The sequence below is a fragment of the Molossus molossus genome, unplaced genomic scaffold (genome assembly GCF_014108415.1).
Source record: "Molossus molossus isolate mMolMol1 unplaced genomic scaffold, mMolMol1.p scaffold_m16_p_4, whole genome shotgun sequence".
In the NCBI taxonomy this organism is placed as follows: Eukaryota; Metazoa; Chordata; class Mammalia; order Chiroptera; family Molossidae; genus Molossus; species Molossus molossus.
In genome coordinates, this window is record NW_023425377.1 from 120,117,084 (window position 1) to 120,142,293 (window position 25,210).

At 40.2% G+C, this 25,210-nt stretch overlaps 1 long non-coding RNA gene across 1 annotated transcript; it reads right to left on the reverse strand.

Annotated features, from left to right (window-relative positions):
* Positions 1 to 16,680: 16,680 nt before the first annotated feature.
* LOC118643599 lies at positions 16,681 to 24,625 on the reverse strand. The gene is made up of 3 exons (XR_004962013.1): positions 24,524 to 24,625; positions 21,763 to 21,965; positions 16,681 to 16,721 (listed from the first exon to the last, which is right to left on the reverse strand). It is a non-coding gene; the product is annotated as an uncharacterized LOC118643599 (long non-coding RNA).
* Positions 24,626 to 25,210: the final 585 nt, after the last annotated feature.

The window sequence follows — 25,210 nt, forward strand, 5'->3', positions numbered from 1 at the left end:
TTCTTTGGTAGGAAGATAAACAATAATCATAAACAATAGTAATAATCCTGAGTAAACAATCCTGGAGACATCCACACCAGTCCAACATACTAGTCCCTCAGCCACTCATCTACCTAATGAAAATGTGGAAATTAAATATGTCAGCATACCTGACAGAGTAACTAACACATAAATGAGTAATCAGTGGGGTCAGTCACCTAACTAAACATCAGTTCAGATGAAGATAGATAGATAGATAGATAAAATAATAGTAGTATGCATAGAGTGTTCTGTATGTCTTCTGTGTTCTAGGTCAAATTGACAAATTCAAGCGACAAACCATCATTTACGTCACATATTTTAAATGCCCTGGAAACTTAATTGGCAGACTATACTGCTTATTTATTTATTTATCAGCATGCTGGTAAAATTAGATACAAAATTTAACTACCATCCACTATACTATTCAAACATAGTTGCAGTGAGCATAAATTTTGTGCATATCCCTAAGGTGTGAGCTATATCACATTTAGTTCTATAAATTCATAAATTCAGAAGGCACATATTGAATACCTACTATGGATCAGGCCAAGCACCAGGCTAGGTACAAATCAGTGATTAAAAAGACAATAATCCTTGCCCTCGTGGAGGGCTAACTCTCTTGAACAGCCACATGGGAGAAGGTATAGGGAAGGGGTGTGAAGCTTTTACATTCTCTCCAGATTCTCCATCTCCCCAAGTCACCACATATTCCCCATCCAGGAAGCTCCCCAAACTCTGTCTTTGGGGATGTTTATGGGGCCTCCATTAACACAAGCCCAGATTGATAAGGTCATTAGCCATTGGGGGTTGACCTCAATCTCCAGGCACTCTCCCCACCCTGGAGGTGGGGGATACGGGACTGGAAGCGCCAACTGGAATCACACGCTGGCTCTCCTGGCCGCCAGCCCCGTCCTTCATGCCTTCCAAAAGTCCCCATGTCCACATAACAAAAGATCTTTCTCTCTCTTAGCACGTAGGGAATTCCAAGGGTTTTAGGAGCTCTGTGCCGGAAATGAGGTCAAAGACCAAGGACCAAATATATGTGTCATGTTATAAATCACAGTATCACAAGGGGAAATTCAGACCAGTTTGGGATATGTTTAGCTTGAAAAGCCTATTAGACAAGCAACTGAAGATGTCCAGAAGCCAGCTGGATACAGGGCTTGGATATATTCAGCTGCAGGCTCCCAACGACACGGCTGGCAGGGAATCCGATTCGCCATCATCAGGGTGATTGTCCTCTCTCCTGGGTTACTAGGACCAGAGGCTTACGGTATGCCAGAAACCAGGAAGGGACCTTGTCCTCGCCCATGACAATTCCAAACACTGCAGCTGCTTCTCCACTGCCTGCATGCTGCCACCAAGAACTGGTACTCCAGGCCTTAGAGAAGTCCCTCCGTGGTCCACAGACTGGTCCACAGACGGACAGAATGGCCTTCAATCCATAATGCAAGTGTCCGGTCATTAAAGACACAGGCTCAGACCACAGTCAAGTCCACTTACCTCTTGACTTAAGCAAGCCATTGAACTTGTCTGTGCCTTAGGTCTGTAAAATTATTAGAATGCATGAGATCCAGAATGTGCCACAAAGGCGATCGTGAGCGTTAAGGCGGTTGATGATCACAAGTCCCCTCGCTGTCTGTGCGTGGTGCCTGGCGATGGCGCAGGAAGAGCTGCTGTTCCCGTTATGACTATTACAAAAGTCTGCAGCGGCCCCACCCGTGACGTGCTTTAGCAGAGGGTCCCAAACTGCCAGCCTCCTCTTCGTCTCAGGGACTTCCAACACTCCCCACCCGTCACACGCCCACTCGGCCCCTCGGCCTCTCCATTGTAAGCGTTCCTGCTGCCTACCACTTTCGCAAAGGTTCAGCAGCAAAAACATCTCCAGAGGGAGAGACGAGAACTTCAAAAGACTCTTTCCTGAGACCGTTGTCCATCGAGTAAGGATGGGGAAAGGAGAAACTAATACTCATTCCTTTTTTTAAATAACTCATCAGTGACACGTTGACTATGCACACTCTAAAACACGTCTCTCGATGTTACCGTTCTATATCCAGATTTATGTGTCTGTTCAAGTCCACTTGTTTGCTTTATGACATCGTGCTGAAGAAACACAAAGTTCAAAAAAGTGTGGATGGTATGGGAACAAGCCCTCGTCCAACAACAACGACAAAAAGCATCTCTGGGTAAAATGATTACACACAAAAACAGAGCATCCGAATTTGAAGCCCACGCTCCAGATCTTCCTTTTAGGGCTCCTTTACCCTGTTCCAAGTTGTCTCCCTCAGATGAACACATGGAAATGATTTGCACTTAGCCCATCAATTGTTTAATTATAAGTGACTGCTCCAGAACTTTCTATGGTGTATAACTACAGAATAACGCTTCTGGTGTATTTCCAGTTAAAGAGCCAAGTTCTCAGTGCACCAAAGTGTATTGGACTAACTGAATAATCTGACCCAAAACAACAATTTAATCAATTCATTGTTTATATGTTGTCTTAGAAAGTATATATCCTTTTATTTTTAACTTTGTTAAGAAAAGTTAACTTTTTTTAACTAATAGGAGAAATCTTTAGTCATAATCAAGGGTGTTCTTTTTTTCTCTCATCTTAAAAGTAAAATTTACTTCGAAAATCCTCGCAAAAGATAGCTATTCATTTCATCTGAAAAACACTGGATCTTTAACTTTAAAAATTCTTCATTGAGTTCGCTGCAAAGCAAAATTTCTTATAGTACTCAACCAACTTGTGAAATATTTTGATCTTATATATATGCTTTCACTGAATCCCCACAACAGCATTTTGACAAACAAGTTTAGCATCGAAACCAACAGTTGCAATTCAGTAGAAAGTTCTCTCTTTTTCATTTTAATAACATTTCTGCACAAATTCCAAAATGATAGGGTTCTTGTTATTCTGGGTACAATGCTCATTACTCATGTCTGCTTGGGCATTATTGGATGTATACTTCGGAATAAAGAGGGCTTTTACAATGTCTAATATGATGTCCTTCGCAATGTGTTATTAGCCTGTGTCTCGCCTTGCCAGTTAATCACCCCATTATAGATTCTGAAAATCTGACAACCCAGAGGGATTGAAATGCAGTGTGCTACAAGATTAGAAATGGCTACATGAAAATGAAGTAAGGATAACACATGCTGTCGATGGGTACATAAAATAAAGGCTTCGAGAAACGTTTGTTCTGGAGATCGCTCCGTGCTTCCGCCGTGAAAGAAACAACTGCAACACACAATCAGCGAGACAGGAGACCCATGAACTTGACCACAGGTAAGGAATAAAATAAAGCCAGGAGTCTGTACAGGAATTTTTGGAAGCTATCCAACATAATTGAAAGTCAAATGAATACATACAGCAGCTCTCTGTTTACCTGCCCTGTCATGTGAGAGCAGAAAAGGCCAATACGTTTCTTCACACGTCCCCAGAAGTGCACACGCCATTAATCTCGCCTTGTTTATGTGTTATGGTTTGTCCCTTGCTTCTGTGTACTTTGCTGCCATCTCCAGGAAACTGTGATCACAAGACCAGCCCAACCCGATCGCTTGTTATTGCCCTAGAAAAATGTCTGAGGATTTTCCAAAGTCATTGTCGATGTGAAAGCATCTTTAACAGGAAAAACCTTTGGAGATTCAAAATGTTTGCCGCTATCAATGCAAATACACTGATCTATTGGTTACTTATTTGGAAATAAAAGTCACACTTTAAAGTGAGAGTTTCGTGAGCAAACGCCAAATTCAGAATACATCTCATTAGAGTAACACATCTAATTTTCACAGTGTTAAAGATAATAGAAAAAATAGTTTGGCATGCCCTGGCCAGTTTGAGCTCAGCAGTTAGAGCGTCGGCCCTAGGGCCAAAGAGTTGCGGATTCATCCCGTCAAGGGCACTGTACCTCGGTTGTAGTTTGTCCCCGGCCCTGGTTGGGGTCATGCAGGAGGAAACCAATCGATGTGTCTGTCTCACATCAATGTTTCTCTCTCTCTCTCTTTCCCTCTCTCTCTCTCTCTCTCTCTCTCTCTCTCTCTCTCGATAAATGGAAAAATATCCTCAGGTAAGAATTTTTTTTTAAAGTTTGTCATGAATATCTTTATTGCTATAATAATCCAAATAATTAAGGGCAAACTGGTCTGCCCTGAATATATTGAATGACTATATTCAAATCCTTTTTCAGTGAACAAGTTCTTTGAAGGAGACAGCACACACTGAGATTCCATTTGCCAGTAACCATAAGAGAGGGTAATAAAACGCCAAAGGCAGGGATTCATGTTTCCCTAGAAAACATCCTAAATCAAGAGTTGAGGAAGTTCTAAGGCTTTTAAGTTTGCAAAACTTCTGCCAGGAGAGCAGTTACTACCAGAACAGAACCCCTTGACTGCCACATAAAGAAAAATAAAGCAATTCTTCTGGCCCTCAGGGAAAGTTCAGGATACTTCCCAGACACCCACAGGGAGTGCACCGAGGTTCAGGGTCATGGGCAACAAGGTGCAGGCTCAGCTCACAAGCTCGTGTACTGAACGGGACGCGGCCGATAAATTGGGGAAGGAAAAACCCCTGCCCTGACCATGATTATTCATGCTTGATCAAAATGCGCAATATTATAAATAACTGCACAACTCTGCGTTCTCTAGATAGCACCTGCTATATGAACAATGCATACCAAAATTTAAGATAAAGTCATGGATATATGACCAGGCACTCACTCTTTTAACAAAAGACCATACACCAATCCTTAGCCACTCTGGTAAAAGGTATATCCTAAGTGCTCAATACGAAAGAATAGACCTTTTGTATATATTTGATGCATTCTTAACATGTGAAACCTAGGTAGTCCATGTTCAAGATTAGAATTTCTGTCAACTTTTCACCCTGCTGAACTGCATGCGGTATCCCTTACATCAGAAAGAGTGTCTTACTTATCCACAACCTTTATTCCTAGCAAACTGCACAGCACAATAGACAATCTCACTTATTTGTTGAACTGAACTGAATATAATAAATATGCCACTAAAGGTGATTCATTGGTGATGGTTTATAAATCTTCTGAAATAACATCTTCTGATCCTTGGGATGGTTGTCATCATTCTGAAGCTCACGGCAGACTTCTCGACTGAAATCAGGCCACTGTCAACATGGAAATCAATGTGAGGGCAGCCCAAAGTTAATGGCCATAGTTTTCATAATCCTTCATGAAGCTTTGAAAACTGAATGTTAATCAAATATTTGGCACTTTCACCTCTATCAGTCAATCAATAAGATAAAAGTACTGAAAAATATCTAACAATTGACTCTACTTACTTGAAAAGAACAAAGGTTAAAAATAAGCCGTCATAAGAAAAAAATCAGGAGGAAGATTGAGTCAGCTAATTAAAGATCCATTTACTTCCTGTGACTCAGGAAATCAACCAGGTAGAATCAGGCAAGAGACGCCATTCCAGAACAGACAGTACACAACAGGAATATACAAACAGAAGGCAATGACTGCACAAATGGATTGGAGAATGTCCGAAAGGAAGACCACCTAGACTTCACCAGAAGACTTCAGAATTTTTTTGAACAATAGAAAACTGATGGCTCATAAACTTGAAAACTATGCAAGCTGGGTTAGCCACAAGCATCAAAGTCAAATTTACTTAATAAACATAGCGGCTTACATCACCCAAACACAGTAGGAAAATGAGCGATTCTTAAGGTCCGTACTGTTTTTTCTGTCCGCTGTCTTTAGACTGGACCAAAGATACGGATGTCAGTTCCCTTCACTATGAATTAGTCTAAAATGTAACTGGCCTCTTCGCTGTCATCTGCCCAGAGAACAGCCCTTCCTGAAGCTCTGCCCACTGCACCAGCTTCCAGAAATGGACCCATGTTGAACGAACGAGAGAAGGGACCAGTCTGTCCCAGTTCGATAATTAGCCTCCATCCCTTTAAGCACAAGGCACAGGAAGAGGCTGTGCCCCAGAATTCTAATGCACCAGCTGTCCCATTTGTTATAGAAAGAAAATTGATATCTTAATACTGATATCAGTAGTGAGAAAAGCCAAACCTTTAGCATATCGGTTGCATAACAGACCTGTTTACTAACACATGTGCACATCTAAACTGTAAGAAATGTGCCAGTAAAGTCTACATTGGCACACTTCAGAGCTGCATGGCCAATGAATGCATGTGCCAGTTTTCAGGATGTGTACCGTATTTCCACGAGATACCAAAATTCCCCATACACCCTATGACCTCCTCAAAAACAAATGATGCGAAAGTGGTATTCCTCCTATAAAATCACTTCATTAATTAAACTTTCCTTTATGACTAGTTTCCCTTCTGTAGGCTGTAATATCAGTCTATATTTTTTTCTTTAATCAATAATTTCATGGACTTGTTAGGGAGATCAGAGAAGATAATGTGTATATATATAAAGTGCTTATAAATGTAAGAGCTGTACAAAGTTGTAATTTTTAAGCAGTTGAAAGTGACTTCTCCCCAAACTTCTCAGACTCTCAAAATTATATCAAAAATATAATCAGATAAGAAGTTCAACACGGAGGGAAGGTATTATTTCTCATGATGGGCTGTCAGAGCATCAGGAACCCGATACTAATCCGCTCTTCCTTTAGGACAAATCGTGGGGGACCTGGCCCAGGCACAGGAAGGCTCAGCCGAGAGGAGAACGTAACACCCCTTATCAGAACCAGGCCCCATGTGTTCACAAGGTTGCCGAGATAGTCTCTGCAGGTAGCACCATGGATAGCATCTCTGGCCGGATCATCACTGATCTGACAGACGACAACCAATTCCTTCCATACCTACTCTCCTCGCTTCTCCTCTTCCCCACAGCCACCAAAGCATGTTGCATCTTTTCTGCTAAGCAGGTTAGGAAGGATCAGCTTGAGTCTCATAAGAAATCTGTGCAGACAGAGCAGGAAAACAGGCAGGAGCAAGCAGTGTCCACTAGGCGATCTTTAGCAGTCTGCATATCCGTCCTTTAGAATATATTATCTCTTTAAACCACCCAGAAATCCATTTTCCAACTGTTCCTTTTGATTTACTGGAACCTCACTCATCTCTGATCACAAAATCTATATAGTAGTAGCCCCCTTATCCTCAGGGAATATGTTCCAAGATTCCTAGAAGAAAGGGAGGGCAAAACTATGCTATGATAATGGCAATTTTCCCCAATAACTATATAAATTTAATGCAATTATCAATGAGTTTCTTAAAGAACAAAAATTTATATATTTTTAAAGTTCATATGGAAGAATCATTATGTAATTGTTGTCAAGATATTATGTGGGGGGAGGATAGTGAGATTGTACCTAGAAGGTACTTAAATTATTAAATAATACTAATCAAATCAGTGTAATATTGGCATAGGAATAGTCAAACAGATAATGAAATAGACTAGAAAATCCAAAAACAGATCTAAATACTATATATAAAAATTTGAAATACAATAAAAGAAGTATTTAAATCTGTGGGGGGAAAAGGGGGTATTTGTATAACTGTATATACAAATGCAAGAAAATAAAGGCAGAACTTCGTTTTATATAAAAAATAAAATTAAAATAAGTTAATATTCTAAACCAAAAATAAAGTTGTAAAATATTTTTTTAAAATAGGAGATTACCTGTAAATCCTCAAAAATGGGAAAATTCTTAAGCAATAAGGCAAACCCAGAAGCCATAAAGAAATAACTAAAATGGGTGTTGTTTTGTGTTTTGTTTTGTTTTGTTTTTAAGTAAAACAAAAAGAATTCTGCTTGGCATAAAACACCATAAACAAAGTCAAGAAATAAACTATATTCTAGAAGAAAATATGTATAAAACTCACGACTGACAAATAGTTATATTTCTAAAATACAAAATGTTTCTACTGATTGATAGGCAAAACAACAAATCTTGCCATAAAACAAGTGGGCAAAGTAAATACAAAGGCAATTTCAAGAAGAAGATATGCAATTCACCAAGAGAGAAGTGCTCAACCTGACAATAATAATAAAAATGCAAAGTAAAATAGCCAGATATCCTCCTCACCCATCACTGTTGCAAACATTGAAGACTGGCGTTTCCCATGCTAATGAGGATGTAGAGCCCAGGCAACCTTGTACACTTACGAAGAGAACTTGAATTGCTTCTTTTGGGAAAGCATATGGCAGTTTCTAGTAAAATGTTAAATGTGCATACCCTTCGACTTAGCAATTCTACTTCTAGAAATTCATCCTTTTGAATCAAAATCACAAACATGAAAGGGTGTGTGTAGGAGACAGTTGACTGCAGCACCATTTGTAACACGAATGTAACTGGAAACAACCTAATGGCTCTCCAGAAAGGGATGCTTATGTGTATTAAGGTACAACATACGGCACATGATTCTGCAGTCAGCAATAACCTGAAAAACCTAAGATATATTATTAAGTGAAAAAAAGCAAGTTGTATTATATGATCTTATTATGCTATAAATAAACCCCTCTATAAATGTGTATATATATTCTTATATGGATGTATATATACGTTCATGTACACACACACAAATAAATACATACATACATATGGAAGAATACCAGGATACCCACCAAATGTTAATGTTGTTGTTGTTGTTGTTGTTGTTGTTTTCAGGGAGATAGGATTTAGACGTAAAATGGGAAATTAATCCCTGTTTCTTCATATACCTCTGTATTGTATGAATGTTAACAATAAACATTAATTTTAGAACTTCAAAAATGTATTTTAAAAGTAGTAGCTGATCCTGACACTTTACTCTTACTTTAATTCATTCATTTGTTTGACAAATGTTTATTGTGCTTAAGCTTAACAATAAAATTGTTTAGCCCTGGCCGGTTTGGCTCAGCAGTTGGAGCATCGGCCTGCGGACCAAAGAGTCCTGTGTTCGGTTTCCGCTAGGGGCACGTACCAACAACAACAACAAAAGAAAAAAAAAAAAACAATAAAATTGTTTAATTGCTTAAAAGGAAAATCCAAAATAATCTCAAATAGATAAAACCATTTAGCTGTTTGGAATATATTTTGCAATAGTGAAATCTTTTAATTTCGGTTCTACTCAATAATTAAACTTAAAATTCTTATTAAAGCACTTTTATGGTTAGAAAACAAATTGGTAACACAGGTCCTGAATAAAAAAATACTGTTACCATTTTTTCTACTCTCCCTAATATAAAAACAAATGTTGCATAAGTGCTTGATGAGATTCAGAACTTTTTTTTTAATACATGCTCTACCTTAGTTAGTCTATGGACTATATTTTATAAGAAAAGAAGAAGACCTACCTCAAGAAAAGAATGGAAATCTAAATTCTCACTCCCAGTTGTAAATTTGTTTCCTGCATTTTGGGTAGCTATTGCATTAATCAGAAGCTAAGAAACTCAACTCTTCAAGTTCTAAGAGAAATAAAAAATAAATTGAAGATAATATAACAGTAGTCAAAAGTTGAGTTAAGAGACACACTAGGTGTGAGAGGCTTTCTTAGGAATGCGTTATCTAGCCACACCTCCTGGTTTTCCAGGCTCTGTTTACTCTGTTTCTATTCATTCCTTTAGTCCTTCACCTTCCTTTGGAAGGGAGGGGAGCCCAACGGGAACTCAGAGACCAATGTAATATCCAATTGCAGTAACTAATCTATCCCAGGTTACTGATGCATCTGTGTATTCTACTTTAATGGATACTTTGTCTCTTTACTTTTTCATCTTTCTTCAATGTTTCTCTTTTTCAAGTGCTCTGGTTTATTATTTTTAAAGAATAATATAACTCTTAAAATGTATTTATTATTCTTTTCACACATACTCAAAGTGCAAATTAAGACAGTTCTTTGGCACAAGGAAAAAAAAAATAACTGAATAGATACATCAACTTTATTTATGAAGATGCCTTAATGCCACTTTTGGATGATTATTTCTAATTTTCCTCTGACTATGCAAACACAAATATTTTGTGACAGTTCCACAATAGGGGTACTATGGTCTGAATGCTAGGGACTCCTCTGAAAATTCATGTTGAAATTTTAACTCCCAAGGTGATGGTATTAAGGGGGGTGGGGGTTGGAGATTGTTATGTCCTGAGGACAGAGCCCTTGTAGTTGAGATTAGTGTGCCTTTATGAGTGAAGCCCCGGAATGCTAGTCCACCCCTTCTACCAGGTGAAGACACAGGGAGAAGGTAGCAGTCTGCAGCCTGGAACAGGGTCTTCATCAGCATCCAGCCAGGCTGACACCCTAACCTTGGACTTCAGCCCCCAGTACTGTGAGAAATAAAATCCTGCTGTTCATAAACTACCTAGTCTTGGGATTTTGTTAGAGCAGCCCCAACTGACAAAGAAAAGGGAGTAAGACATAGTTACTTGATTGGTTCCCCCAATAAATTATGTATCTAATGACTTGTTCCCCAGAGAAGTCAGTACTATTCAAAATCTGACAGGACTCAGACTTTCTAGGGGCCTTTGGAGAGTGTCAGCTCATGTATTAATTTTGTGCTACTCAATTAATCTGAGGGTTTGGCTATTCTTTCTAAGAAAAAGGGGTATTGTTGGGTTCCTCTGTTGTTAACAACAGATTCTTAGAGATAAAACATTGGTCAAAAAAGAATCTCTGGCTGCATGACTCTATTGAAGAATTCTTTCATTTTTCCCCCAGAAGAAATTTGATTGTTGAGAACAATTCCTACCATAATTTTACTGTTCTCTCCCATCAACTTTCTGAGTGAAAGTTGTCCTAACGCTAGTTTCATTACAGAATATTTGATTCTGAGTACTGACTCATGGAATTTATTTTCAATATAAGTATAAACCTCTACTGTATAAAATGCAATTTCAGCAAAAGTTTTGGTCAAACTCAGGAAGATGTATAAGAACTATAACCTAACATAAGGATTATTATAATTCCTTATATGTTTATGGTTATTTGGGGGTTCATTGTATTTTTAGATCAAATTATTTCATCTGATACATATAATAACTTTGGGTCATGTATTATCTCTACTTTGAAAAACAAGAAAACTAAGGTTCATGGAAGAAAAGTGGTTTACTGGGGTTGTTAGAGTTGGACAATGGCAAGGATCATGAGCACAAACCTCACTCTTAATTCCCACAGTTCAACTAAAACAAAGCTGAAGCTTTTTGAAAGATTTACTAAAAGTTAGGAGATAGCAGAGGGTAAATATGGCTGCTTGTCCTGCATTGCAGAGACTGGAGGCCCGCCCAGATTCAAGGGATGGGGGAGTGGACTTCACCTCTGAAAGAATTTGTTCTACAGTCTATGGTTACAATTATTTACGTTCCTTAAATGTGCAAAGTTACTCATGCCCTTTCCAGACCCCAAAAAAGTCTCTTCCAATCACAGCACCGGGCTCAAAACCCAAAATCTAGAATGTGCACCCATATTTAATTCAACACCCACCCATGCACCATGATGCCAGCATCTTCAAGAATAAGCACCAAGAACTGTAGGCCTATTGGAAACCAACCTCCTAGACTCCATTGGTTCACTCTTCCTTTGTGCCACTCCCTCCCAAATTGTCTTGTGTTTCTTCATCTCCTGACCTTTTGCTTGCCTCCCATTTTTATCCCGTCCTGTGAGCTGATACCAATTTGTCTGGTATAACCTTCAGAATCTTCTACTCAAAATTGTATTATTCTCTCTGAAGCCATCCTGCTTCTCTGTCTTGGTAACTAACTTATCCCAACTACCCCATGTAGCTGGTAGGGAGGAAATCAGACACACAAAGGGATTAATTAAACTTTTGAACTGCTTATAAGTTTCTTGGAAAGTCAAAGCAGTTGAATGGTATTTGTGACATCAGTAATGATTGGTAGTTTAACACTGCGGTGCTTCACACCCTGTCTGTAAAACAGGATAAACAATTTGCCTAGGGCTATAGCTTGCCTCTCACCGATTTACAATTTGTTATTGGGAAGATTTCCAAAGATATTGCTATGTATTTTATTTTTTCATCCCATGCAAAAAAAAATACTGCTTTAAAGTTATCATACATTTTAATTAGAAAGTTTAATTATATAGTATAATCATCTTCTGAATTATAACCTCAACATGGTTCGATCAAGAAGAACCACTTTCATTAAATTTGACAGAACTCACTTGCAATGAGCTTTCTAGAGAATAACTTCTGTTTAAAAAAATTGCTATTTGTGTTCCATTTTGCACTCTTATTATAACCTTGGTCCTGATTCATTAGGATAAAGAGAACTAAAATGGTTATACTTCTTTCTTTTCCAACAGATTCTGGAACATTCATGCCATGTACTGAAAGCAAGTTGAACGCAGTACCCAAGCCATCATTGTGATTCTTCTTGCTAAAAACAGAGCCACAGCAGACAGGGGAACGTCATTCTTCATGTGCGCTACCGTGGTCTCCCTACTCCACGGGCTCTGACTAAGGGTAAAACACCGTGCAACATAGTTTATAATCGGAGCCATTTGTTCAGAAATGGCATTTGTTGTTTCCTGTACCTAAAATAGTTTAAAATGTGAAACATCCCATGTCCCAGCCTATTTGCAATATTATTTTAATATTCTCTACAAAATAACCTTACATTTTCATACTTGGATACTATCATTAGACATCACTTAACCTCTAGCTGTGTGTTCTCATACCTATTTATAGAGAATAACTATTAAGACTATCATATTTATTTTTTAAAATATACACTTGAGCTACATTCTAAACATCCCACTAAGCCAAACAGAATTGATTTACTTGCTTAACAAACGTTTACCCACCACATGCAGGAGATGTAGCCATAAGACAGAGTCCTTGTCCTCACTGAACTCACATCCCAGCATACACAGAAAGCCAGTAAACCCATAAGAAGTCAATGTAAAGGGTGCTAAATGGGAATTAATGCTACGGGGAAATAGTAAAACAGGATGGAGGAGAATGAGCACCAGACTGGAGGGAGAGGGGGCTACTATTTTGTAGAGCAGTATGTCCACTCGACATAGATGAGGCTAGAATGTCTCAGACCTTCTGCATGTACCTCCAACTCTGGACAAGTTCACCCTCCCTCCGGGATTACGTAGCTATTAGCATCTTCTTCGTCTCACATATTAGTGACCTCAGCACACCGATACTGGACGCTCACCTAGATTCCTTACCTCCTGCTACTTCTCTTAGTTCCATTGGGTTTCATGAGCATAAAATAATTGATACAAAGTTTGCTTTTCTCTTTAGAGACTTATCTTTGAATATATTCTAGTCTGGAAAGCAGTCAAGTCAACTTCCTTTAGTTGGGTAGGACCTCATTTGAATAAGAGATTAAAGTTCTTTGTTGAGCTCATCCCTGACCTTTCTTTCCATAAAGATGGATCAGGTGTTTCATCTTTTCTAGTTAAAGCCAGAAAATAAAATGGAAAAACATGCCAGAGGCCAAAAAATAAACAAGAAAACTGCACCTACCCTATGTGAGAATAATCTGAGTTGACATTAAATTGAAACGGTTGGTGTATACAGCTAAGAAAGCCAACAACAAAATGAAAAGACACCCCACTGAATTAAAGAATATATTCACCAATGATACCTTTCATAGGGGGTTAATTTCCAAAATGTATAAAGAATGTATACAACTCAACACCAGAAAAACAAGCAATTCAATTAAAAAATGGGCAAAGGACCTGAATGGACCCTTCTCCAAAGAGGACATACAGATGGCCAATAGACATATGAAAAGATGTTCAACATTACTAATCATCAGAGAGATGCAAATTAAAACCACAACCAGCTATCACCTCACACCTGTCGGAATGGCTATCATCAATAAATCAACAAACAACAAGTGTTGGGGGGATTGCAGACCGGTGCGGCCACTGTGAAAAACAGTAAGGAGGTTCTTCAGGAAATTAAAAATGGAATTACCTTATGACCCAGCGCTCCCACATTTGGGAATATATCCAAAGAAATCCGAAACACTAATTCAAAAGAATATATGCACCCCTATGTTCATTGCAGCATTATTTACAATAGCCAAGATTTGAAAGCAGCCCAAGTGTTCATCAGTGGATGCATGGATAAAAAACCGGTGGTACATTTACACAGTGGAATAGTACTCAGCTGGAAAAAAAAAAAAGAAGAATCCCTGGTCAGTTTGGCTCAGCAATTAGAACGTCGGCCCACAAACCAAAGAGTCGCAGGTTTGATTCCGATCAAGGGCATGTACCTCAGTTGCGGTTTGTGCCCGACCCTGATTGAGGTCATGCAGGAGGCAGCCAGTCAATGTGTCTAACACTGATGTTTCTCTCTCTCTCTCCCTCCCTCCCTTCTACTCTATCTGAAGATAAATGGAAAAATAGATATATCCTTGAGTGAGGATTTAAAAAATAAAAAATAAGAAGGAAATATTACATTTTTTGACAGCATGGATGGACCTGGAGAATATTATGCTAAGTGAAATAAGCTAGTCAGAGAAAAACAAGTACTATATTATTTCACTTACATGTGGAATCTCATGAACAAAATAAACTAACGAACAAAATAAAAACAGACTCACAGAGACAGAGAACTGGCTGACAGCTGTCACAGAAGAGAGGGTGTTGGGGGGCTGGGTGAAAAAGGTGAAGAAATTAATCAAAAAATAATAATAATAAAACGTACAGACACCGTCAACAGTATGAAGATTACCAGAGGGAGAGGGGAATGGGGAGAAATGGAAGAGGATAAATGAGGAATAAATGGAGATGTTTTTCAAAAGATGAAATTGTTGGTGTCCTCTGCTTGACTTGAAGACGTTTCAGTTAATGAAGGTTATATTTTAACATCATTACATTAATTCATAGCCAAAACCAGTTACCTCTCCATTCCATTCTCTCCACCAAGTCCATCAGTATGGCTTGAGCCATGTAAATTCCTGTGTGTGTTTCTGAATCCAGATCCTTTCAGGCTACCACCTTAATTGATTCTCAGGTGATTGCTTCTGGTGTAGTCATGCTGAACTTCATGGAGACAGGTCCTCTGCCCTCCACTTCCTGTCTTCAGAGACTGAAACTGCAGTTCTGCGTATCCTTATCACCACCTTGAGCAGTTACACTTCGCTCATCTGATTTTCTGTTTCTAATTCTAAACCTTCAGACTTTTATGAATATTAATCAGCGTGCAACATCGTGCTGCAGCATTATACCAAACAGGAGGATTGCACAAAATGACTGAATCGCATTATTCAAATAAAAAAGATTCGGCTAAGATCTAGGAAGGAGAGACAATCCTGAACTATTGCCATTCAGGTTCATTGAGAGTACGGCACTACAGAGAAACGCTGTTCAAGGAGTGGAGAGGGTTGTTGAAGCTCTGGAAGCCGGTAAGGCAGCCGACTCCTGTGGCCACGCTCGGTCTACCAGTTGCTCTGTTTTCCACTCGACTATGCCAGCAGATAAATGCTTTGGAAGAAATGTCTGCTCTGGGCTTTTGCTGATCACAACCACAAAAGTGATCAACTAGAACAGAGAAAATTAAAAAGTTTAAGGAAGTTCATTAATTTTAGGGAGAATGAATATTGTGAATACCTAAAAACTTTTCTTAATGGAAAATGGCTTTGAGTTAGAGACGCATTAGAGTGAAATTACTATTCCCTCCTACTCTGCTTTCTCATTGTATGATAAATGAATGCCAGGTTGGCTGCACTGGCCAATTACTTTTTTTTTTTTTTTTTTAGATATTTTTTCAGTGGCCATTGCTATACAAAGTCGGCGTATAATTTAAACTGCATATTCACTATTTTTCTTCTCTTTCTCTCTTTCTGTATATATATGTGTGTGTGTGTGTGTATATATATACATATATATATATATATATATATACCCTCCCTCCCTCCATCCCTTCTTCCATGCAATATAAGATTTTTAAAAACTGTCCTGAAACTTGAAACTTGGGTATTCATTACCATATACTATTAACAAGGCAACACAGAAATGTGCTAGCCAAACTAGCAGAGAAATACAAAAGATTAGCAGTTGGCAGGCAATAAATTAGTTGCTTTGTTCTACTTATTCACATAAAGAGAAGAAAACAAAAGGCGGACTACCCGTAGATTAAATTGATGGGTACGCATATAATTACATATTTTTCCCATGTCATCAATAGTCTTTCCCCTGAGCAAACTGACTTTACTTTGAACCTGTTTAGGTTTGTAATCTCTAGCAATGAATGACACAGGATAATGATTTTCCAATTCTCCATATTAACAAAGAACCTATTGGCTGTGGTACAATTTATCAGTTCAGAGAAGACTTTCTAAAAAGTGAGTCAAGGGGTTGCTGATTTTTTTTTTTTTTAGAAAATTGTACTATGGCAAACTTCTAAACTTTAGCTTAATATTACACTAAAAGGTAACAATGGAATAAGTTTATGTAGCTCATACTAGACAAAGACTTCTCTAAACAGCTGGAAAGTCCCGTTCTTTGGCTGGCTTTTTGACGCTTTGGGACCAGCGGGGCGTAAAAAAGATAAGATGTAATATTCGCCTCTTTTCTTCTGCTCCTGATAGATTTACTGGTCTTGATGAAACCCAAAGCCTTCATTGCTAAGGCATTTATGGAAACAGATGCATTGTAAACTGTTATATTTTTATTCTTCTATTTAGCACACCTATAATGTGCAAAGTCCTACCTAACGACGGACGGGAGGTGTAGAGGGATGCCACAGTCTGAGATGGTAGTGTCCCTCGCAGAGACTGAGCTTCTGGAAGAGAAAAGTCGACAGGTTGGCACCTTGCAGAGTCTGTCTGCTCCCCGGCAGCTGCTCGCCACGCCTACAGTGCCTGCCAAGCACACCATGTCCTCCATTTACCTGGAGCAGGGCTGCTGCGTGCTCAGCGTGTACCCTTTGCTCTGGAAGAAAGATACGCACACCCCATCTGAAACACCAGAGGGTTTCAGGATGACTCTTATACATTAATTGCCAAAAATATAAACTGACATTCACCTCACTCTTCTTATTCATATGCATTCCCTTAGGACCTAGAGTCTTTTGTGCACAGAAATTATGAGACACCTCTTAAGATTGCTGGACATGTGGCTTTGAATGGTAAATGCAATTTCCAAAAGTTTCACGTTTAAAATCAAGGTGTACGTAAACCACCGGGGAAATCTGGCTCCGTTTGCCTTATCATGTTCACCATACCACTTGACGCTTGGTCTCTCCGGAAATGTTCTCTGAAGTTCAGGCAAAGTTTCTGTCATTGGAGGGGCTAGTGCTGCGTGAAGTCAGCAAGTCCATTTCAAACTTTAAAATATGCAGTAGAGCAACTCCATTTGCAGCCAGTAACCGCCAGGTGACATGAACTCTGACCCCATGGGCCCCAGGACTGCGTGTAGTGGTGTCTGTGACAACTACTGGCAATAACACCTTGATGCAAACGCAGTCTCAAGTAAGTGCTCATTTCACAGTGACTTCTGCTATCAATCTACTCAATACTCAGTCTACTTAGTTACCAGAAACCGTCAATACGCCCTTCACCCCTTATGTTCTTGAGTGACAGGTTCCACTTCTCCAGCGTGTTGTTTATTTGTTAGCTGTATTGATTTAAATTCTTTCTCTGCTTCTACTTACATGTCTAGAGGAGAATGATATTAGCACAGACTTCGTGACAAAGATGCAATGAACAGCGAAAAGTGATCACTACTGGATAGGTTTGTAAGGTCAAGGGAAATGGAGGGATATAAGAATATCAAGACATGTTTACCACTATCCTTAATTACACCAAACCGATTGCCGTGAATGTAATTCTCAAATTCAGCTAATATTTCCTTTTCAGATAATAAGGAACCCAACCCTGTCATTTAACAAGCCTTTCTTAGTACCTACTATCTACTTGCCACGTTAAGTATCGAGGATGAAAAGATGAGTATGACACACTTTTTGTTCACAGCCTAGTGGGGGAAAGAGGCTCCTAGACTCTTTTTAAAAAAACATTTTTTTTAAAAAACATTTTTTTTCTTTATTAATTTTAGAGAGAGAGGAAGGGAGAGGAAGAGAGAGATAGAAACATTGATGAGCGAGAACATCGATTGGCTGCCTCCTGCAAGCTCCTCCCACCCTCACTAGGGATCGAGTCCGAAACCCAGGCATGTGCCTCGACCGGGAATCGAACCGGCAACCTTTTGGAGTATGGGTCAACACTCAATCACAGAACCACACCAGCCTGTGGGTTAAATAACCACACTACAATGAAGTGTGTACTAAAGTAGGAATATGAATATTTGGGGATTTTAATTTTTTTGTTTTTGACATAAATAACTTCTTCCTCAGGAGAGCTTATAAAAGGAAAGTCTTTGCTGGAATTGGATAGATAAGGTCACATAGAACTTCAAGAGTTAAACTGTTCTGTAAAACAACTTGACAATTTAGGATTGAGGTCTAACACAACCGTGTGGACCACATACATCATTTTTAAGTGTTTGGGGGTCACATTTTTAAAAAGTAAAAAAAAATTTAATGAAATTAATTCTAATACTTTCCTTCCTCAATATAGCCAAAACATTGTCATTTCATCACATTAATATTTTTTAAATCATTACCAAAATATTTTATGTTATTATTTTATAAGCCTCAAAATCTGGTGTGCATTTTACATGTAGCACATCTGATCTCAAACTAGCTACATTTCAAATGTTCAAGAAGCACAACAAAGACCCGTGGTTAGTGAACGGACAACACCGGTCTAGTAGGTGGGAGAAGGGGGTTGACCGATGAGATGACAGGAGCCATGGGCTGTGTGGCATGATCCCCTGCCAGCCCTCCTGATCTTCAGGTAAGGCTACCGTCCTCGCAAACACCTCAGGTGGGAGAGCTGGGTTTCAGATCATGGTGAAGCTAAATTTCAAAGAGTATTGATGTGATGCGGGTCAAAGTGCAACCGCATATCTAGAGACAAGGGGGCATGAAAGAGTGTGAACGCGTAGGGGAAGGGGTCTAGGAGTTGCTGTGAGTGTGAATGTGTAGGTGAAGGGGTCTAGGAGTTGCCGTGGGTGGGAACGCGCAGGGGAAGGGGTCTAGGAGTTGCCGTGGGTGGGAACGCGCAGGGGAAGGGGTCTGGGAGTTGCCGTGGGTGGGAAGGCGTAGGTGAAGGGGTCTGGGAGTTGCCGTGAGTGGGAATGCGTAGGGGAAGGGGTCTAGGAGTTGCCGTGGGTGGGAACGCGTAGGGGAAGGGGTCTAGGAGTTGCCGTGGGTGGGAACGCGTAGGGGAAGGGGTCTAGGAGTTGCCGTGGGTGTGAATGCGTAGGGGAAGGGGTCTAGGAGTTGCCGTGGGTGGGAACGCGCAGGGGAAGGGGTCTAGGAGTTGCCGTGGGTGGGAACGCGTAGGGGAAGAGGTCTAGGAGTTGCCGTGGGTGTGAATGCGTAGGGGAAGGGGTCTAGGAGTTGCCCTGAGTGGGAATGCGTAGGGGAAGGGGTCTAGGAGTTGCCGTGGGTGGGAACGCGCAGGGGAAGGGGTCTAGGAGTTGCCCTGAGTGGGAATGCGCAGGGGAAGGGGTCTAGGAGTTGCCGTGGGTGGGAACGCGCAGGGGAAGGGGTCTAGGAGTTGCCGTGGGTGGGAACGCGTAGGGGAAGGGGTCTAGGAGTTGCCGTGGGTGTGAATATGTAGGGGAAGGGGTCTAGGAGTTGCCCTGAGTGGGAACGCGTAGGGGAAGGGGTCTAGGAGTTGCCGTGGGTGTGAATACGTAGGGGAAGGGGTCTAGGAGTTGCCGTGGGTGTGAATACGTAGGGGAAGGGGTCTAGGAGTTGCCCTGAGTGGGAACGCGTAGGGGAAGGGGTCTAGGAGTTGCCGTGGGTGTGAATACGTAGGGGAAGGGGTCTAGGAGTTGCCGTGGGTGGGAACGCGTAGGGGAAGGGGTCTAGGAGTTGCCGTGGGTGGGAACGCGTAGGGGAAGGGGTCTAGGAGCTGCCGTGGGTGGGAACGCGTAGGGGAAGGGGTCTAGGAGTTGCCGTGGGTGGGAACGCGTAGGGGAAGGGGTCTAGGAGTTGCTGTTGAGAGATGAAGCCAGACGGAAGGGCTGGGGTGAGATTGTAAAGAACTATGCAATGCACAGGGCTTGGGCTTAATGATGAACACACTATGGAGAAAACATCTGAATAGATTTCTGCGTATCCCCATGTGGGTGTCCCACAGGCACTTCAAATTCAATACAATCATAATGTAACTCATCACTGAACCCTCCCTCCAAACCCACCATTTCTGTTTCTTAATTCCTCCTACTCTTGTATCCTCCCAAACCTCCCTCCTCGTGTTCTGCGGGGCTAACTGCTTTTCTTCATCTCCACTGCCCCGACTCTATTTCAAGCTATTGCCATCTGCCAGTTGGATTATGACACCTGGTCTCCCTCTGCAAACCTGATCGCTTTCCATCCATTCCCCACAGGAAGATAATGTATTTTTTTAATGCAGTGCAAATCATCAAGTTTTCTGTCTGTCTCCTTCTTTTCTTAGAAGGAATTCCGAATCCTCTACAATCGGTTTAGAAAGCCCTGAGTGAGCTTGCTCTCGATTACTTCTCCAGCTTTCCTTCAAACATCTCCTCACTCTGCCCTGCTGTCATTGAACTTCTCTTCCCCACCCCGTGTGCCTACCACTGCAGAGCCTTTGGCAGGGACCGTGTTTTCTGTGTGAAACACGTTCCTTCGTTTTGTGGTCGTTACGTACACGACCTTCTTCTAGGAGGTCTTCCCAAATGTCCTCAGGTGTAAGTTAGATTGCTTTCCTATATCCTCCCTAGTCCCCTGTATTTCTCCTATCCTAAGACTTAGCATGCTATTTTGCAACTTCCCATTAATGTGATATTTTCCCGGTAAAATAACTTCCCTACTAACACAAAGAAAACCCATGTCTTTTCCCAGTATTTCCAGGGAATACCGTAACTGGCACAGATTTAGGTACTCGATACATGTTTGTTACATGGTTAATTTATATCAATAGATTGAAGCTTTATAGAGATCAGAGGAACGTATCAACCTAGGTTCCTGTGATAGTCTATGACAGACGGGAAAAGCCTGAAATAAAGCAGGGGGACTGATAATGTGGGAGGGATGCGTGAACTATAGAGAAAGGTATTTAGCAAGCGAATCTAACAGGACTTGGTAACTAATAGATGTAGGAGGCAAGGGGGCAGCGAGAGGTAAGGATGGTTTCCAGCGTAGAAGGTTAGTGATGCTGATAAAAGAGAAACAGAAAGAGCAGTGAGCTTGTGAGGGGGAAGGTACAACTGGGTTGCAGAGGAATAATGAGGTCAGTCTGAAAACGTGTGGAGGGAAATGCAGAAGACCCAGCTCATGATGGAGGACCTCCTGCAGGAAGCAATGCTCTGAAAATGCAGGGGGGGGGGGGAGCTAGGGAATAATGATACACAGTTAAAAGTCGCTGGTCTGTTGAGAGCCGAAATCATAGGAATGGATAAAATTGAGAGGCGAGAGCAAGGAGAGTGAAAAGGAGAGACAATGAGACAGTCCCCGAAGAGCGTCTATTTTAAGAATGAGGCTGAAGAGTGGAAGCCATAGTATTTCTGCCAAAAATGGCAGATTGAACACATCCATCTACTTTCAGTCTATTCATAAACCACACTAAAAACATGAATACGTGTATCTTTATTTTAAACATCACCTCATAAGGACAGGGAGAACAGGGTGCAACAGGAGGAGAAGAAAAGCACACAGCTTTAGCAGGTGAACAACATTTGGAGCAACGGGAAACAACGAGCTGGCTGGAACCACACATGCACCAAAATCTCACCCAGTCGTGAGGGTGGCCACAAAGCAAGCCGATTGATGTAACCTCCTCCCGCAAGGCCTGGTAAGATCTGGCAGCGCGATATTCTTCAGAAAGCTGGGTTAGAGTTCTACCATATGCTCAGTGCTGCCACTTTATTTACAGTTGTCAACTCTTAAGTACGAGCAGAGAACCGAGTATCACGCAACAACAAAAGAGAGTTTCTCCTGAGAAGTACAAAAATCAGAACAGACAGTTAAATAAAAGTTGGAGGAGAATGGTTTTGCAGGGAGAATACAATTCCAAAGAAAATTACTAGACCCTCAGGGATAAAAGAAATAAAACACTGCAACCATAAACTAGAACAGGACACATTTTAAAAACAAAGAAAGAACATGCTGAGAACAAGAAGAAGGGTAAATTCCTGAAAAGTTAGAACTTTAGAGTAGAAACCAAAAATTCAAAAAGATAAGTCGGAAGATAATTTTAGGAGATACTCTAGAAGGTTCGACAAAAGGAGAAAAAGACTAAATAAACATAAAAATTGCCATTGTTGTCAAGAAGTTATAATAAAATAGGAGTTCTATGAACAGAGCCCAGAGAAAAGAGCAGGAAACCATTTGTATTATTTTGCTATGGTCTCTGTGACAAAGTAGCACAATTAAGTACATTATCTCACAGTTCTGGAGCCCAGAACACTAAAATTAGTTTCACGGGGCTAACGTCAAGGTGTGGGCAGGGTTGGTTCCTTCTGGAGGTGCTGGGGAAGAATTCATTCCTTTGCCTTTTCCAGCTCGTAGAAACCACTGCTGTTCCTTGGCATGTGGTCCCCTTCCCCTGTCCTCCGAGCACATCTCTGCGATCTCTGCGTCTGTCTTCAGAAGCCTTCCTCTGACTCTGACTTTTCTGTAGGAGAGCCGGTACGAATCTGGCCGATCCAGATAATCCAGGGTAATCTTCCTATCTCAAGACACTTGACCACATCTGCAAAGTCTCTTTTGCTATATAAGGTAACATTCGTAGCTTCCAGAGATCAGCACATGGACATCTCGGGAGGTATGGGGCAAGGGGAACATCATTTAGCCTACTTGCTGAAATAATTCATAAAAATTTCCTGCAATGAAGAGATCTGCATTCAGAGACTGAAAATACTCCTTACTTCCCAGCACAGTGATTAAAACAGAGACACAACTATTTTTTCTACTCATCTACTGATGGACACTTGGGCTGTTTCCAGATCTCAGCTATTGTATATAGTGCTGCTATGAACATAGGGGTGGAGATATTCTTCCTGATTGGTATTTCAGGCTTCTTAGGATATATTCCTAGAAGTGGGATCACTGGGTTAAATGAGTTCCATTTTTAATTTTTTTTAGGAAATACCATATTGTTTTCCATAGTGGCTGCACAAGTTTGCATTCCCACAGGCTGTGTACTAAAGCACCCTTTCCTCTACACCCATACACAATGGAATACTATGTAGTTGTAAGAAAGATCTCAGCCCAGCTGGCGTGGCTCAGTGGTTGAGCATCCGCCCATGCACTAAGAAGTCACTAGTTCGATTCCTGGTCAGGGCACATGCCCAAGTTGTGGGCCTGATCCTTAGTGGGGGGCATGCAGGAGGCGGCCAATCAATGTTCTCTCTCATTGATGTTTCTATCTCTCTCTCCCTCCCCCTTCCTCCCTCTAAAATCAATAAAAAAAAGAAAGAAAGAAAGATCTCTTACCTTTCGAGATGACATGAAGGGCCCTGAAGAGTATTATGCTAAGTGACATAAGCCAATCAAAGAAAGACAAGTATCACATGATCTCATTTATTTGTGGACTATAAGGAACAAAATAAGCTGATGAACAAAACAGATCCAGAGACATTGAAGTAGGGAACAGACTGACAAACCTCAGAGGGAAGGGGGATGGGAGAGGCAGGAAGAAATAAACCAAAGAACATGCATAACCAATGGACACAGACACAGTGCGGTGAAGGAGGGTGGGAACAGAAGCAGGGAGGAGGGTGTCAATGGGGGGAAAAGGAGGGACATTTGTAATGAAAAATAAATAAATTCATTTTAAAAAAAAGAAAAAACAGAGACATAATAAAGCACAGTGAAGTGAAATTTTAGAAAATCAGAAACATGAAGATCCTATAGCCAACAGTATAATCATAATAATCAGTATAAATCATAATTATTCTCAAGAGCACATTGGACATAGTAGACAATAGAAGAAAATATTTCCAACCCAGTGTTCCATAATCAACTAAACTACTATTTATGTGTCAAGTTAGTGTAACCCAATACCACTAAAACCTGACAAAGATACTATAAGAAATAAAATTGCAGGCCAATATTTTACACAGGTTAAAAATTTCTAAACAAAATATCAGCAAACCAAATCCAGCAGTATATTAACAGGATAAGATATCAACAACTAGTTAAATTTCTTCTAGAATGCAAGGTCATTTAACATTTGAAACACAATCAGTGTATATTATCACATCAACAGAATAAAGGAGAACAACAATATAAAGATATCAGTAGACTAAGTAAAAGCAATTAATAAAATTCAACATCTATGCATGACAAAAACTCTGAGCAAACTAACAACACAAAAGAACTTTCTCAATCTGATAAAAGGCACCATAAAAAGTTACAGATAATACAGGGGTGGACAAATGTAGGTTTATAGTTGTACAGAGGGAAAAAGACAATAATTAATTAATAAATAATAATACAAGAATACAATCTGTGTTTCACATACTCACAGCTGTAAACCCACTTTTGCTTACCCCTGTATGATCCTTAATGATGAAATACTGGGCACCTTCCTCTAAGAAAAAGTAGAGCAAGAAGAATGTCCATTCGCCACTCTGCTCAGCACTGTTGAGGAGATCCAAGCCGTTACTAAAACACTAGGAAAACATATATAATGTATAAATATTAGACTGGAAGACGTAAAGCTGTAATTGTTCACATACAATATTTTTATGTTGTATAAAATCCAAAATAACCTGTAAACTACTTCAATTAATATGCACATTGAGCAATGTCACCGGAGACAAGTTCAACATACAAAAATTAATTGGATTTCATTAACTAGCAATGAACAATTGGCAAATGAAAATTTTAAACACCATTTTCAAAGGCACCAAAAGAAAGAAAATGTCTAGCAGTAAATCCTACAGAAGTTGTACAAAATCTTTGTATTGAAAACCATAGACACTGATAAGAGAAACTTTTTAAAATCTAAATGAGTGAAATAACATGTTCATGGATTAGAAGAATCAATATTTTAGTCAAATCTTGCCCAAAACAATGTACAGATTTGATTCAGTCCCAGTTACCATCCCTGGCTTTATATATTTTGGTTTGGGTCTTAGTTTTAGTTTTGGTTTTGATTTAATTTCTCGGTAGACGTTGGCAAGCTGAATACAAAGTGTACATGAAGATGCAGAAGATGCAGAGGAACAGTCAAG